The following is an 18,106-nucleotide window of genomic DNA, read 5'->3' as shown; positions in this document are numbered from 1 at the left end:
ATGGAAATTTCGTTAGGACCTATACTGGTTGAGCATGCCAATATTTTTTAAATCTGTTGCCAAATAATAGTCCATAGTTGGCAGCATACATAAATCTTAAAAGCAACACATATGAATATTTTATTTATTCAGTTTCCAAGCTCTTCGGCTATCCTTTCTCCAAGACTGCCTACAGAACAGGTATATTTAAATGAAATATGTCAGAGTCCCTCGCGGTGAATTTCATCAAATCAATTATCCAAAATTAATATGCGCATACGTTATACACTAATGTTGAAATTAGACGCATTTACCGATGCAACAAAATGCAAATGTGCGGCCGAACAATATGTAAATTTCTATGCTGATTCGGTATAGCGCAACTTCATAATGAAGGATTTCGCGGTAATGTCCGTTGAATAATAATTCCCATTTTAATAATAAAGGTGGAATATGCATAGTGACCATGGATTATGGAATTCGACAAGCGATTGAACATTATAAATTAATAGCCCGTTTGATAAATGAACATCATTCTAAAATTTTGAATATTTAAAATGCATTACAATGTTATGAATGGCTACTCGACAATGAATGGATATAGAGATATCTCAGAAACTATTAATTGTTCCAATTTTTTTTGGTCGTAGTCTTAGTAAAGTATAGTAACAATGTATGTCAAGTTTCATCAAAATCGAATTATGCAAACGTACAATCTGTTTCAATACTAGTATTGAGAGCGGAGCCAGCCACCCATCAACCTCGCATAACTCAAGAACTATTAAGTGTTCCAATTTTAAATTTCTGTTAAATATTTAGTAAAGTGTTAGTAACTATGTATGTCAAGTTTCGTCAAAATCGAACTATGCATTTTTGAAAACGTGCAATCTGTTTCAATACTAGTATTGAGAGCGGAGCCAGCCACACATCAACCTCGCATATCTCAAAAACTATTGCATGTTCCAACTTTAAATTTTGGTCACGATCTTGGTAAAGTACAATAACATGTGTGTCAAGTTTCATCAAAATCGAAAATCGCGTTTTTGAGAACATACCATCTATTTAAATGTTAGTATTGAGCGCGGAGCCAGCCACTCATCAATTTTGCTCTCAATGAAATCTTACATATCACTATCAAAAAACCGTTGAAGAATGATTTAGAGGATACATTATATAAATAGTAATTTGCATTCTATAAAATTAATTCCAAATTATACGGTTTAAAATTAGAGACTTAATAGAATTCTTTTCTATCTTTCGCAAATAAACTGCATTCTAATATGAGTTTCAGACTAGGAAAGTAGCAAACTGATAATTTTTGTTGATAGTTTATTTAAAGCGATAGGTATTCAAGAATCGCCATGCTGATTAAAAGGCCACTTTGTGAAACCATTCATGCATTTGACCATTTTCCATAATACATCTAGAGAGCAGTATCAAACGCAGAGCTTTATACCAAATAGGTCCGCTGCCTTTTGATATATTTACTTTGTTCAACAAGTTTGGTCATTTGAGTCCGAACTATTAATCACAACTCACAACAATTTCAAAGGCTTTTAGAATAGACTGCAGTAATCGCAGCGGGACATGCAGCCGCAGCAATCGACTTTAAATGACCTTCAGTTTCGGAGTGAATTCCTTCGCAACGAATTCAAACTCACAGGTCGAGTGGCGTGTTTGCGATCGCTTTATAGTTAAAGTTCGCCGCATGCGAAAGCTCTCGCGAGAGCGCGCTATCAAGGCTTAGCGCGACGAGATCAAAGCTCCGGCCGGAAAGCTTAGCAGGCGCAAAACGCAACATGCCGCTTTGCAGCTTGGACGATATTAAATTCTATATACAAATATTAAATACAGCGGCCATGGTAATTAGTCTACGTATAGTCGTGTGCGAACACCTTCATTTAATAGGTATAAACACGTAGTGTATTCATAACGAAGGCAAGACCGTTGTTCATTCCAGCAATTGTCTACAAAATGTTAACATAAGTTCTTTGCATATATTCATAATTAAACTTCGACTTGACATTTAATACTATGGAAATTATTATTACTATTTCTTGCGTTTTTACTCTGGTGACAAGCTACTAATTTCCGTTGATACTGAAATATCTACCTATAATGCTGATCATAACTTGTTCATAAATAATGAAAAAAAAAAATAATTAGAAACCAAATACAGGTTCTAAATACCATTTTAAATGTAAATCATTCCAATAAACGAATACAAATCAAGTGCCCCAGGATAATACCCAATCTGTTTTATCAACGATCAATGTTAAAGAAACGAACGAATTACCTCTAAGTCCCTTAAAACTTTTGTGATTCAACGTCAGTAATTCCAAAAGCCGAGCTATCGAGAAAAAATGTTTTCCATCTTGACGGATATTTCGATTTCTTTCATCATTGAATTTGTGAAAAGTTTCGAGATAAATATTACTCAGAGAAATGGAAAATACTTTGATCAATTTATTATATAAGAACTTTCTTAAATAGAATAAGTTTACAACTTTATGTAACCGCGAGTGATTTGTACAGCGCTCAACTAATTATAGAGGGTAATGGATATTGAATAATAAATAAAAACTTATTGGAAAAGATTTATACAAAAAACACAATATTCGTCCTAATTTCATGTTCAAAAACTAACTATTTTCATCGCAAACAGAGAAAGTCGATGAAAGCAAACCGATTCCTTTATATATGTCTCGATTCATGTGAAACATTTAACAATGAATCAAAACTGAATTGCTAGCGATATAAAGAAACTGTAAAAATGAAAAACAACAAACAAAAATCACTGGCAAAAAAGGCGATTCGCGTTCCAGCAATAAAATAGTTGCTTTCTATACACACGTACAATTTTCTATGAGCCCACGAGAATGTAAGCATTCAGCAGCCAAACTATAGAATATTTTATGTTATAAGTCACGAATGACTTTTATTTATGATATGTTGGAGGAAATGCTATGATTTATTTATTTTTTCAACGGACATGATTTATAAGAGATGCATTAAACGTACGCAGTTGAGAAACGGATGAAAAATTATTTGCATATATTTTAAAAATTGAAAAGATCAGACAATATATTATATAAATAATTCTTTAAAGTGTGCAAGAGAATTTTATATTTATTTCAGCTAAAAGCAAATTGCACCAAAATAATTCATTTTTCAATTATCCATTAACTCGTAAAATTCTGTATTTGTTTATGTAGCATTTTAAATCAATATTTGTTCAATTTAATATGAATAAACAAACATGGCACGTTCAATTTGGCAAAATTCTCGTTATTTGACTAAGCCGACCGCGTAGAGTCATATGCGGTCGCCTAAATTATATGTAACGCAACAGCAAACCGCTTGTTCGAATAAAGCCGCAAAATGTTACCATAATGTATTTATGACAGAAAACACAAACTCATCTCGTCTCAGAGTGCCAGATATAATTAAAAACTAGGATCTGACGAACTATATGCAAGAGGAATTTAATAGTGAAATATTCCAAGCATATTTCATCTGTTTCGAGAAAATTTTATGAATGCAAATTTTAATTACGACAGATCTTTGAGATACACATTTTATTCAAACAAAATTTAAGATAACAGTCAAATATTTAATATAGAATGTCACAAATTAAAACCGAGAAAATTGTGACTACTATTTCGATCATTCCAAAATGGTTCGATATGAAGGTCTCCGAATTTGTGCACTAGAAATTTCGCAGTTGACGTACACGAGTAATATTGATTTCTTTATTTTCTCTCAAACGTTTATTTCTTTTTTTCGTATTTTCAATGAAGAAAATGATCTGTAGGTTGTATTACTCTATTCCTATTTTTAGAATCTCCATCTTGAACACGTTTGAGACATGGAGCTCCCTGAAGTCTTTATTCTCACAAGAAAATGTGATAATGCTACAGACAATATATTGTTTCTATAGAACCCATCGGTAATAGCTATCGCCGCATTGAGAATATTCCATATAAACCAAAGTGGAAGTTTGTGTAAAAAAATTATCCAGTGGCTTTATCCATAAATTTATCCAAAAACCGTGTCGTGATTTTTTTTACTTAAAAACCAATAAATGTTTGAAATCAATACAGCGAAAAACAAGGATATAAAATCTTTGGTAGATAAACGAAATGGCTTTAACAAAACTCTAATAACCCAAATCAATTTGGTACAAAAGCCATATCACAAAGCCGAGGACTTAACTCCGATACCAGCATTGAATTCTTTACGTTTTAGAAGACACAAACTTTTAGAGAACTCATTGTTGTGTAGAACAAACAATAATAATAAAAGAATATAAAAAATCTAGAATTATATTTAGGTAAAAATATACTCTAAAGTAGTAAACGAGCCATGTATGAATTTTTGTTACTAACAAGGAGAACCTCAGGTCTACTCTTCTATAATTTTAATGAAACTTTGCATGGGCAAAATATATTAAAAAGTTTAAAATATTATAGGCCTATGAGAAGTGGTTTTAATTATAAAAATTCGGTAAAGATTTTAAAAATATACCTTACGCCGTTCAGTGTTCATAGATAAATGAGTTAAAAATGAACGGATTGAAAATCTGTCGGATTATAGGTTAAGATTTACGAGACCATAGAATTGTCAAACCTAAGTAGATCCTAAGGCAGTATTTTACAAATTAAGCAAATATATTTTAAGGATATGGGTCAACAGATCTTAAACTGTTGTACTCCAGAAATGTATAAGCAACTAGTAATTCCCAACGTGGGGCGTACGCCCCACAGAAAAATCCATTTTTAAATTCAAAAGGGGGAGGCAAATTAAAAAATTACACGACTTTAACCCACTTGCTTTGGGTGATTTGAATGTAATTTGTAAATAAAATAAATTGTTAAAAATTCGTTAAATATATTATGATCATTGTTTAGTTTAAGTGAGCTAAACTATGTGCAAATCATATAATTTTTCCATATATATTTCCATAGCTTAGGTAAATAAGCATCTCTTTTTAGGTCTAATGCAAACTTTCTCAATATTACGGATTATAGAAAAATTCCAAACTCTGTATGTATTAGTCTGTATATTTATAAATTGCCATCCCTTCCAGACAGCGATATAATAATTTTTATATTATATTTTTAAATTTAGAATTTTTAGAATTCAGTAAGTTGCGAGACTAAGAACATCTTAGGAAAATCAGCTCGCACAAGTTACTCAAACATTTAATAAAATTTACAATCGTTTAAAAGTGCAGTAATTAATTTTTTTATGAAGTGATAACGGCAAAGGCAGCAGTAAGATGTAATCGATGCCTCAACGGATATTTTGGATATCTTAGATATTTAATACCGAGATAAAAATTCTTATAGAAAAAATAATATTTCAAATAATAATATTAAAATAATAATAATAACTAAATCTTATATTCATTCGCATTTCTTATACGCTAACACCTGTATCATAGGTTCCTATTCGTGTATTTTTATAGCCTTACGTATGCCTATACGTTGCATTCTATACTACACGCCTTACATCTATACCATACGCTATATTTCATCATATACTCTCAAATCCCTACATTGTATACCGAATACACCTAACCTATATCTACTATATATTCTATTACCTATAATTTCCTTACACACTACATTAACGCTACCGAGAATCGAACCCGGGTGCGCCGCGTGAAACGCGGCTACCTTAACCACTACGCCACCGTACCGCTACAATCAACCGACTTTTTTCGCGTGTCGTCGCGCTACCTTAGTATTAATTATCTAATTAATAAGAAAATGAGCCGCGGTAACAACAGTGCGTCCCATATTATATTATTGGTGGGGATACCCGATAGGGTAGTGGTTAAGGCGCGCGACCGCCACGCGGAGGTCTTGGGTTCAAATCCCGGTATAGACAATAGATAGGTAGAGATAATAAAAAAAAATACATAGGGCGTCACGTAAACCTATATAATATAGATGAATAGATAAATTAGACAGTAGTATTTATAAGAGGTAAAAGGTATGTAGGTATATAATAAGTTAATGACGGTATAGGTATCACACGGTATAAGTAGAGATAACAAAAAAAAATACAGGGCGTAAGGTATACCTATATAAATAGGTGAATATATAAATTAGATAGTAGTATTTATAAGAAGTAAAAGGTATGTAGGTATATAATAAGTTAATGACGGTATAGGTATCTAACGGTATGATTGATAATAGATTGATAATTGATATCTACCTATGATATACAATAATATAGTATAGTATGATAGGTAATAGGTTATCTATCGTATTATTAGGTTAAGTAATTATTAAGTCTTATAAAGTATTGTGATAAATCTTGAGTACTTTTATATCATAACTAGCAAATCCGACGAACTCCGTTTCGCCACCAGATGGTTTCGTGAGAAAGTTAAAGAAATTTTTTGTTTGTTTTATATTTGAAAAGGAAAAATTTGATTTTATTGCACAACAGTAATGAATTTATTTCGATTACAAAAATGAAGTGTTTTTTAGTTGAACTTCTCTAAGTAAAAGAAAGTGAATCTGCAAATTATCCGTTTCATTGAAGCTCTTTGGTAAACCACATTTTCTGTTTTTTGGTCTGACGTTAACACAAACAAAGCGGATGGTTTTCCAACTCATGAACAGGCAACGTATAACTGCCCATGTGAAAAACAATGATTTTCTAAATAATCTATTTGAAATTTATCCCGCAAACACCAAGCGATTGGCCTTGCGACTTGTTATTGCGAACGCAAGGGGAACTGGAAATTGCAATCGTTTGAAGTCAAACGGAAGACCAGTCAGAATCATTGGTATGTCACCAAATCGCCAGCAATTTTTGATTGAATGGTGAAATTCAGTGCGTGTACATCATTATTCTTTGTGGCAAGAATTGCTCGTTGACTTAACCAAGCATAATTCTGATAATTGTCACTAATGTCATTACTCGAATTTTTAATTACGGTGCGTGAAGTTCCAGCAGCTTGCATTAAGGCACGATGCCATGCACAACTAATTTTCTTAGCTATAAACCTTGCAGAGCCCGAGACCTTTCCAACGAATGCAAAATTGTCGAAATCGGTTCGTGCGTTCTGGAGTTATTTCGTCAGGAAGGAAAACCCGACTTATTTTTATATATATAGAAGATAGCCTTTTGCTGGAATCATTATTGCATTCGCTTCTATTGTATTGCATTCGAGCCGCGGGCGAATCTCTGTAAATAAAATTGTTGAATACGAAAATTCAGGAATTGCAAAAGCCACTATTGAATCCACAAAACTGGTTCAAAATTGATGATGAGATAATCAAAATGCATGCTAGTGTTATAACATTTAACATGCTTGTAAATCGTCTCCAAAGTGTTTTATCATTCAGGCTGTTACTTGTGCATCCAGTGTACACATTAATGGGGGATGGCCGCAATTGTATTCCGTCGTAGCTTCCGGCGAATCCCTGTGAATAGAATTTACGAATGCGAACATTCGGGAATTACAAGTTGCACGGTTGCAACCGAATGTTTAACCGCGAAACCGGTTAAACATTCACGACACGCGTCCCCGCATCCGAACGATTATGGAGCGCGCGGAAAGCATTTATTTCCGCCACGACCGAATTTCTGCACCGGGAGAGTTTTATTATAGCATCAGATGCGCTGATAGCTCCCGTGCCGGGACGACGTTCTATCCATTTGTGTTTGTGTAATGCTCGAGAAACGTCTGAACTGGCATGTTCAACGGGCAACGGATTGAAATTTTATTTCTACGAGTAGGGAATAAACGTCTTCAGATAATAATCGATTATTGTTTTGGGAGTTTTTGTACTTTAGCTACAACTGGAGCTTGACGCTTCTGCCATCAAATGCTATAAATGTAGAGTATTTTCAAAACGTTGTGCTTATCTCAATTTTAAAGCCGATTGCCAGTTAGTAAATAAATAAGCTTTCCATGTATTGTAGTAGAACAGATTATAGATCCTACATATGTTTTATTAAGTAACAATTGATACAGTAACTTAATAACAGAAGGTAATGTAGTCATAATCATGCATGCACACTTATGTACTCATAATGTTGTTAGTTTAGATAATTAATTCCTAAACTTTTTTGTGCGTGCCATGATTGTCCTATTTAATTAATAGCGATATATTTAATTAATATAAATCTCTAACTGTACTAAGTTCATTATTGTTTATTAAAAGTAAAATACATGTTACTTGTACACATTCATTAATTGAAATTCAATTAATTCAAAATAATATTAAAAAATCCTTTGAATGTTACCATAGACCCCTAAGTGTCATGTGGACCACTTTGGGAATCACTGGTTTAGATCATAGTTATTAATATTGAGAAACATGATTTTATTATAACAACTTCCAGATTAACATATTACAAAATTCTCAGATTTTTTATACAGTTCGAAATCGATTCTTAAAAGCGCTCAATTATTCAATTTTGAAATCCGCATAATTTAATACAAATGAGATTTCCTGAATATATTAAAATTAACACGCTCTCCGGAATCATATTGAAAAGTATCCAAAGAAGGAAAGTATTTTTAATCAAAATTTCAAATACTTGATTTCATTGTTATCAAATTCCACAATATTGAATTGATATAAAATGGATACATTTTTATTTAACTATTTACACAATAATCACAAACGTTTTGAATTTAAAACACGAATATGAATTGTAAAATAATAAAGTACAAACAATAATTTAAATATTTATTATTATGGATGGATGAGAATAATTGAGAAGCTCCTGAATATCATGAATTTTAAATATATATAAAATCAAAACAACAATTTTATAGAATATCGATGCCATAATATGGTATGAATGAACTAATGCATTCAATAAAAAATACTAGATTTTTACTTTTTTATTTTAACTATTTAGTTCATTTTATTCGAAATAATGCGAGAACAAAAATTGAGATTTAACTATTACTTTAAATTACCTAGTAGACACGCCGCTGGGTGTTGCTACTATCTTTTTGTTTATATTATATGATAATTATTGTTAGCAATCTCTGCTTAATTTTAATGAATATGTAAAACAGATTAAATTAAAAATTAATTAAATAAAAAAAACTATTACTTTAAATGTTACTTTTTAATAAATCGCTTTTGTAATGCAATGAATTCTATTGCCTTTCAAATTACTACTAAAAATCAAGTAACAATCTAAATACAGGAAATTGTTGCACAAATATTTTATAGCCATAATTTCTATAAAACGACAACATATCCTTCTGAATTATAATATTATATCAGCAATCCTTTTCACTGTTTTATAATGTGAATGATATGTTTCACAGTGGTGTACCTCAACAAACAAGAAAATATCTTTCAGGTGAAGTAGAGTATCAAAAGTTAGCTAAGTATAAACTTAAGCATCGAGTTCTTGCAAACTTACTGCGGTAGTAAATGTATCGGAAATGCAAAGAGCTTCACTGACAACACTAAGTGACACTCCGAGCGGCACTTCGGCGGGAACGGGACGGGATCAGGCGGGAAATAATAGGAAGGAAGCGATAAGAACGACATTCTGAAGACTTGAGAGAATTTATGATAAGTACCTATGCAACGTCAAAAGTTTCACCATGTAAACACGATGTGGATGAATTGAATAAACGCCGAGAGACAAATTCCAGACGAAATGCTCTTGTTTTAGATTATTTACACCGATTGTGAAAACTGTTGATAGGTAGACACATTGGTAAACTGGCATCAGTTGAGTGAAATCATGTTGGATCTAAGTACTACAAACAACAAAATGCTTACTTATTACTAACTTATAATCGACCATGTCCATGCTAAATATATAGAATTGCTTCCGTAAATACAGCTACTTTAAAATGCCGATTTTCCCCTGATTTTTTAATTTTCATCAAAATAATAAAATAACATTCTACTGTTCTTTTCTATTTGAACTGGCAAAGGATTGTGATAAAAATATAATTGCACGATTCCACGACCCGTAACATTTAATTTTTCAAAGAACAAACCACTGTCTTAAAAAGTAATCTTTGTAAGCACCGCATCTTGAATAGTCGAGTTCTCTCGACGTTCAAAGAAAATTAATTTTAATATTTTAAACTAGGTAAAGTACATAGAATGAATGCATTCAGTAAAAGCAACCGTCGTGTAATTCGATAAAATATTTAGAAGTATGCCTCGCTAGGTAGATTATAATTAAACTTACATAAAAATCTTACCGGAGTAATTATATTTTTAATTACATTCATAGATAAATCACTTTGTATAATTTTTAGAATTAGACAGTTTTTAATTTTTTTTGCGTTATAAATGCAAATCTGAATATATCGTATAAGTTATTACTAACAACAATATATAAACATTAAATCTTAAAATATTCGAATTGTTGAAGAGCTTTTTCCATATGCCAATGGAGGCTACAAATCATCATTTGTATATTTGCACAACGCAGAGCCAATATTTATAACCATTAACGACGAGTTGCATATAGCACTTTTAGATATAAATCACTTCTATACTAGCAGTTAAGCAAATAGTTTCAGAATCAAATGATGAATAATTGCGTTTGGTGCGAAGCCGAAATTGTAGCGACTGCGGAAAAAAAAATGTTGCACTCTAAAATGGTAAAATGTAAAATTAATCATAGTAAATGCATGTAAATAAAACTTGAGTCGTAAATTCATAGGGAAAAGTAAAATCTGGGAGTGGAATAGTAGAAATGGAAAAGTAGAGATTTCGACAATAGCAAGTAAAAATATATAAAATGTGTTGTATCGCACTAAATGCAATACAAAACTTGTTTCATTCATTGTACTTTCAACTCAATCACGTTTCTAGTGAATAATATTAATATGCGTATAAAAATAGAAATAGTATTACACCAAAAATATATTGCAATCAATTTCAATGCTCCAAAATTGCATATCAATCAAACAACAGCAAGCGAATGAAATTTCAATTACCAAACACAAAGCATAAAACGTGACCTATAAAAAACCATTTTATAAAAAAAAACACTGCAACGTTTGTATCATCCACTAGGCAAATATATTAGTTCTATGTATACAATATCGTTGTATTTAGTCAAACCTAATATTAAGATTATAAATTTACCGTAATAACACACGTTCCGTGTGCAAAGCTCTATGCGGCGACATATAATAATGAACAGGTCAAACCTACCGGCGGCGGCGGCGGAGTATCCAAACGGGGCCCCGACGCGAACTAAGCCGCTGGGGAGCACCGAAAGGACGCAACTAGCAGACGAAATTAACGGTTATTACATCATGAGTGCATTGTTGTGTTGCAAGGGCTCCGGGTGGAGTGTTCGTAAACTCAACACATATATTGCAACTAATTCGTATAAATTTTAATGAAAGTTCAACGCGCTTTAAGTAATTTGTCCAGTTATAAAGTTTAATTACGGTCAGATACAACGCGTTTAATGGACTATAAATTCCATGTGATGTAAAACCTATATTGGAAATGTGAATGAACAAAAAGCGACAAAATTATAGAGCAATTAAACATGGTTTGCGGAAAGTGAGCATGCAGAAAGTATTATGGAATAGTGAATCGATTTATTGTTACATTATCTAAATAGGTCATTCAAATTTTGTTAAAGCAATTACTCTGTCTAGATTGAAAAACAGTTATAAATTAGATTTGATCGGCAATAAATATATGCAAAAATATTAATTATGTATTAAATAATTGAATTATTGAGGAAAATATCTTACGTATAAAAAATAGACTTATCAAAAGACAACCCAAAAATCTATTCCTATTATTACGAAGTTCCTTATACTTATGACCCAATTTTTATGGCACGTTCTCGTATAAATAACAAACTTGTTATATCCGTTATCCAAACTTGTTATATCAGAATCTCTTAATGAACGAAATAAACTAAATAATTGGATGAAGTTATCGAAGAACAACACGGCGTAATATACTTTATACAAGACATCATACTCATAGCCAAGATTTTGTTAACAAGACATGAGAGCAAACAAATCCTGAACAAATAATAAGCACATGTAGAAAGACGATGAAACGCATGCACGCGAACGCAAATAGAATAAGTAGGATGTGTATGTTATACCATCTTATTATGGCAACAAACAATAATAGGTTTATTTTATTTTCAACAACGTTCCATATCTCTCCCTCAAGAGTCACGGAAAAGGAAAAGCATTGTTTGATACGGAATTGCACGGTATAATATTTTATTGAATCAGTAACAATATTGGCGGAGTCGGTAAAGTCGATATAAATACTTTAGATTCAGTGCTATAGTTAACAAATATCAGGAGTGTATAATTATATACAGGATGTCGAAGAACACAATATCAAGCAGGATGGGGGTGACAATATTGATTGTAAAAATTCATGAAAAAAATTAAAAATAAAATTTATCCCATGTAGTTTGGAAAGTTTGAGCATTTAAATAGAACCTAGAACTATGTTATGCATAAAAATTATTATTTTCATAAATAAAAAATGTGCCTTAAGGTTTTTCTAGTAACCCATCGTTGGTAAACAGATATTTCAGCGCTTATCGTGATTTTTCCGACGAGACAAATTCTTGAAATCTATATTTAATTTCAACAACAGTACAGGCTTCCGGGTAATGGAAACAAATATAGCGCGGCAGCAGACATAAAAGGACTCAAGCGAAAAGCAGAGGCAGACACGAGGCGGCGTCATCGAGCGAGAAGGTTCGCTTATTTGAATACACGTTCAGTAAACACGGCGTCAAGTGAAATCGCGGCAGGAGTCCTATGTTTACACCGGTTTGTTTACACACCGTGTGCCCTAGATGAGACGAAGACTTTGAATCAAGAACGATGGATAAGGCGAAAATGCTGTGCAGATCGAAGGTGAAATTGTTCGAAACGATCGGGATTGCTAACAACGAGCTTTTGATCTGCAGGTGACAGCGGAATTTTAAATATTCAATTTAAACATAAAGTACATCGTAAGTAGAAAATGACACGAACCGATTTACAGGAAAAGTGCAAAACTAAACTCTATGCATATCCATATACTGCATATTATATTAAGTAAGTCACCACAATAGATAACCTCGTAAATATTATTTAAAAACGATTTGAAATTTTCATTATTATGCTAATTGGTCTAATTATACCATTATTTCGTTATTATGCATTGATCTTACTATGTCACAAGTCAAATTTACAAAATTCTGTTTTTATTATTAAAATGTACAAAATTTTGAAATTAAATTAACATTTTATTACAAAAAAGTTAATCCTGTAATAAAAATAAATTTTACACTTCTTTACATTTATACCCCATAAAAACCGCCGAAGGTTATACGCAAACCGTGGGTTTGTTTTCAATATTTCACTCGTTATCCGTCCGCGTTGTTAATACTGAAACAGCGGAAAAGTTGAATCAATTTCGGTAAAAACAGACGTGAAAAACTTGATGTGCCGAGGAAATTAGGTTTCGACTCGCATAGCTGAACACATCAAACTGAAATCATGCTGACGGAGCAGACAAGCGAGAAGAGAGCGGTATGTTTATATTAAAAATTATTTTGAAGGGAAATTAATATCGTAACGGTTATAAAACGTCCATACTTTGACGTTGAAAAACGATTTTATTAATCGTGTTAAAGCGTTTTCGCTTTGCTCGATTATTTGGATACAAAATCCGCTACAGTCTCTAGAGGGTAAAATTGAAGATGCGATATTGTGTTTTAGATTAAGGGGGTCTTCCTATGTGACGGCCTGTTTTTTAGGGATATTTTAGAATATTTTTTCTACGACCAGTAAATAGTTAGAGCTTCAAGTTTTTTATCATTTATTAATACATATTTGTACAGTATAAATATAAAATTTCAGCTAAAAAAATTTAGTCCAACTAGAGTTACAGCGCTCTAAACACCCCCCCCTCAAAAAAAAAGAGCTCCCACTGTCTCCACGATTCCGGCTGATCGGCTTATCTGACCAAAAAAAAATAAACGGCGTTTTAATTTGTAGGCTTAAAAGCACGGAATGATCTACAATCAAATGAATACAAAAAAAATTGGATGTTTTATAGACATTTGAAATAAAAGTTGCAAATTAGGCGTTTTTTTTTTTAGTTTTTTTGCTATAAAAAATCGAAGTTTTGAAATTTTTGATTGATAATAGATCATTCCATGCGCTTAAATATATTGAATGTGCCCTGTAAATTTCAAGTAATTCGGTCCAGCCGTTTCTGAGATACAATGGAGACAAGTTTGAAAAACACAGTTTTGAGAAAAACGCGTTTAAAGATAAAATGATCGTTGTACTATATACTATATGTATACTTTTTGAATGACTGTAACTCAAAAACTATTTGAGATATCGATTTGAAATTTTAATATGTTATTTTAAAGGTATAATCTACTGAAATATGAAATAAAAAAAAATTCAATTTTTTCAACTCATCACATAGGAAGACCCCCTTAAAATAAACCATAAGCGGAGTAATAAACCAAGAGATGCAATAACAATATATTTTAAGCTTTGTATTTTTGTTAAAAGGCTAAGAACTTTAAGCTAAAAAACAAGTTATTAAGAATTTTCATTAGCCGGCTATAATTTGAACAAAGTTTCACTAACTAGTACGGTGGAGACGCCTTGTACAGTCCGAATGTCGCGACAGAATTCTAGCGTGTGAAGATTGTTCGCACAAGATAAAATTTTATTCAATAGACACTCAATATAAAATACCGAAGTCATTTTTATTAAAAATGATTTCAAAGTGTACAGAGAACGTCTACGGCAATATTTCGATACGATGCTATTGAATCCCGAGTTGGTTGCAATAGAGAATATATCCGATGCGCTGTTTTGATTGGCCTCGATAAAATATCGGTTAGCGAAAATAGAACAAAACTTATCAGAAGGCTCTGATAGTTGTAGCGTGTTGAAACAAACTTAACCTCCATACCTACTTGGAGTTCTGGGGAAGTTATTCACTTAAGAATGTACCTAATCGATATGCAATTACGTTATTATCTCAATACCTTCAATTTGAATATGGAAACGAATATGTAAATCGGATAGAAATAGTCTAAATCTTTTATAGATGCATTTCAATTATGTTTATAAGAACATACAGAAATAATATAATAGTTTGTGCATTTTCCACATTTCCAATTCAATTCAGCATTAATTCAAGAAGTCAAATTATCAAGGAAATAATCAACCGCAAAAAATCCAAAAATAACATTTAGTATATTTCTTATGTTTATAATAATTAATAACAAAATACAAAGCGATATTTCTCGCAATCCAAAATCCATTAAAGCGCAAAGCACTTCGTTTGCAAAAATCAAATATACAGAAAAATCAACATTAATGTTCCTCATCCGTATTTAATAACCATTTATTTTCCACTTAGGCAGTCGCCCCTTTCAGAAGAATCGCGACAGATACTGTACCTAGGTCCCTATAGCCTCGAATCAAGTAACAGATGGTGGTGAATTCGCTCGCATTTCGCTCCGACAAATTGAATTACGGATATAACCTACTCATTTTCGCCAGAATTGTGCTGTATTAAGAGTTTTAATATTTTCTCTGGAGTTCTCCTAGCGAGAGATGGGCTACGTCGCGGTAATTAATTTTGTTTTAATGAAAAACTAATTAATATTTTCGAAGCGGCGCGACGCAGCGCGGTGCCATGAAATTTATATGTAATATGTGTGGTAGAAAATCACATTTACAACCGCGTGAACGATGTTAGCGTTTTAATTAAAATTTCACAGCACCCCGGTGAGCGACAAATTAGTGTATATTTATCATCGTGTTAATAAATATAAATGTTTTTATTCGATACGAACTTCATTTTTAACGGGGTCGCGAGTGTTGTGTAAATACAATAATCCATAGATTACTGACATCAACGCTGATGAAAAATGTAAATGCCACATCACATGGCTTCAATGAAAAATACAAATACAAAATTGTATATTAATCAGTGTTTTTTATACCCACACCGGTATTTTTCGCCTACATGGGGAATGAAAGGAATACTATTCGCAAACGTTGTGCCCGAAATCGGCCCATAGGGACTTTGTAATGACGCAATTCGCTGGCTATTGGCTTACTTATCCCACGACTGTGATATGCATACTGATGGAATTATATAGGAATTCACGTTTTCGGTTCCGAAACCGAGTACAAGTGATGCAAAATTGTGGCAAATCGAATAGTAATAGAAAACTGTAATTAGTTTGTAAAAATGATATGTAGAGAATATGCACCTTGTCTACTATATCATTATCTCAAATTCGAATACAATACGCTATTTTTTTAATTAATTATGCATAAAGTTTTTATGAGATTCAAGTAACATATATTGAGTGATAATTTAACAAACTTTCAAGATTCAAGTAACATATATTGAGTGATAATTTAACAAACTTGGCAGAAGAAATATGAAATTTTAAAGGACCATTGATGCGCCATTGACAAAATATTTATTACTGTTGAAAGATTCCAGGCTTCAGCATTATTAACAAATATTTACCGCAAAATAATTTGAAGTGTCAATGAAGTATCGACGTCTTTAATAAATAATTAAATCGCAATATATAGCTATCGAACAACTTTTATAATTCCATTCCCCCCTTCGATTTTGCCAACACTAGTCTCCTGAATAGGTATCGAGGCGTGTTGCCTCACTCGTCCGGCCATTAGGCAACACAATGGGTACGCAATACGCCTGAACGCCTGAACGCCCGAACGCCCGAATGCCGCTAACGAACGAATCAACACACAACAATCGACGATGCTACTACGGACTAAGAACATCCTACGCAGTCGGATGGGAAAGTCGAAAAGCCGACGGGAACCATAAAATGTTATTGCGAAACGGCGAAGGAAATCAGAGGAACGATCAGTTTTTATTTTCATTCCATTTGAGAGAAAAAACAAGTACTCACACCTCAAGTTTTAATAAGATGCAGGTAGGCGATTATTCGAAGAGATCGAGAAAGTCGAGGTGGGAATACAGCCAGTAGTATTTGATCTGTATTAAAATGTAAATTAAAAAGAACTGGCAGTAAATTCGAACCGTAAAAAAATCAGTTTCTATATTTAGTGAAAAAGACACATGAACAATTTTGCTTATCTAAAATAATTATAAATCAGCCAAATGTAAAAACATATTTGCTAAAAGCAAATGTGTGTTATTTCAGTAATATTTGGGAATGATTACTTCAGTAGCTTTCACTTGGGAGTTGTACTTTACTATTGCTCTAAATTAAGTAGATCTATTTATTAGCCTTTTGAATAAACTTGTAAAACCTTCAAAGCGATAGCAGTTAAAACTAGTCACTAAATACTCGCCTAAAGGCCATTGCAATGATTCAAAAACAATCTACAATTGATATATTGAAATTTAAAAATTCAATAATTATTACGATCCAAATGATAATTAAATTTCGTATAATAAATTATTCATTAGATTTCAATAATCTAATTTTAAATTTATCCGCGTATTGTATTTAAAATATGTTTAATTCCAATGCAAATCATGTAATTCTATTTCAAACATCACAAAATAAATACCTACATTTCAAATATAAACGAAATATATAAAAACAGAGCTCGTACTTTATTTGCTTATATCAAACGGATCTACCTACTTCATCACATATTTTTATAGAACTAAAATAAATACTGCAAAACAAACATGTACCTCCGGAATAAATAAACGTACGATGCACAAAAATCGTCTATTTCCAAATAAAATTAAACAAACGCCAGTCTACTATTTTCTATGATTCTTGAAATATTTTTCGAATAAAATTTGTAGGTAAAATCACACTAGTTCTACAAATACATTCTCTGCGGAATTATTCAGGTGCCTTCATTTGAATTTGTTTGAATTAGATATATACGGATTTTAAATCAACTTCGTTCGGATTTTAATAGAAGTAGGTAGGATGACTCGCTATGAAAATCGTAATACTATCAATATTTGCATTTAAAGAATGGGTTGAAATAATTCCTAGTTGCAATTTATATCGATCATTCTTAAATATAATAAATGAGAACTTCAATTTTACAATGAAAAATAACTGTTGCAAACGTATATGGATTACGTTCTCAGGTTTAATACTA

At 32.1% G+C, this 18,106-nt stretch overlaps 1 protein-coding gene across 1 annotated transcript in view; it reads right to left on the bottom strand.

The window, feature by feature from the left end:
- LOC113365996 (out at first protein) overlaps positions 1-18,106 on the bottom strand; it is a 103,369-nt gene that overhangs the window by 65,960 nt on the left and 19,303 nt on the right. The gene's annotated exons all lie outside the window — the stretch shown is intronic.

This window comes from Ctenocephalides felis, unplaced genomic scaffold (assembly GCF_003426905.1).
Source record: "Ctenocephalides felis isolate EL2017-DRISC unplaced genomic scaffold, ASM342690v1 CF-g0.4_SCAFFOLD_01170, whole genome shotgun sequence".
Taxonomy (NCBI): Eukaryota; Metazoa; Arthropoda; class Insecta; order Siphonaptera; family Pulicidae; genus Ctenocephalides; species Ctenocephalides felis.
The sequence above is the reverse complement of the archived record's forward strand: the minus strand, read 5'-3'. Positions and strand labels throughout refer to the sequence as shown.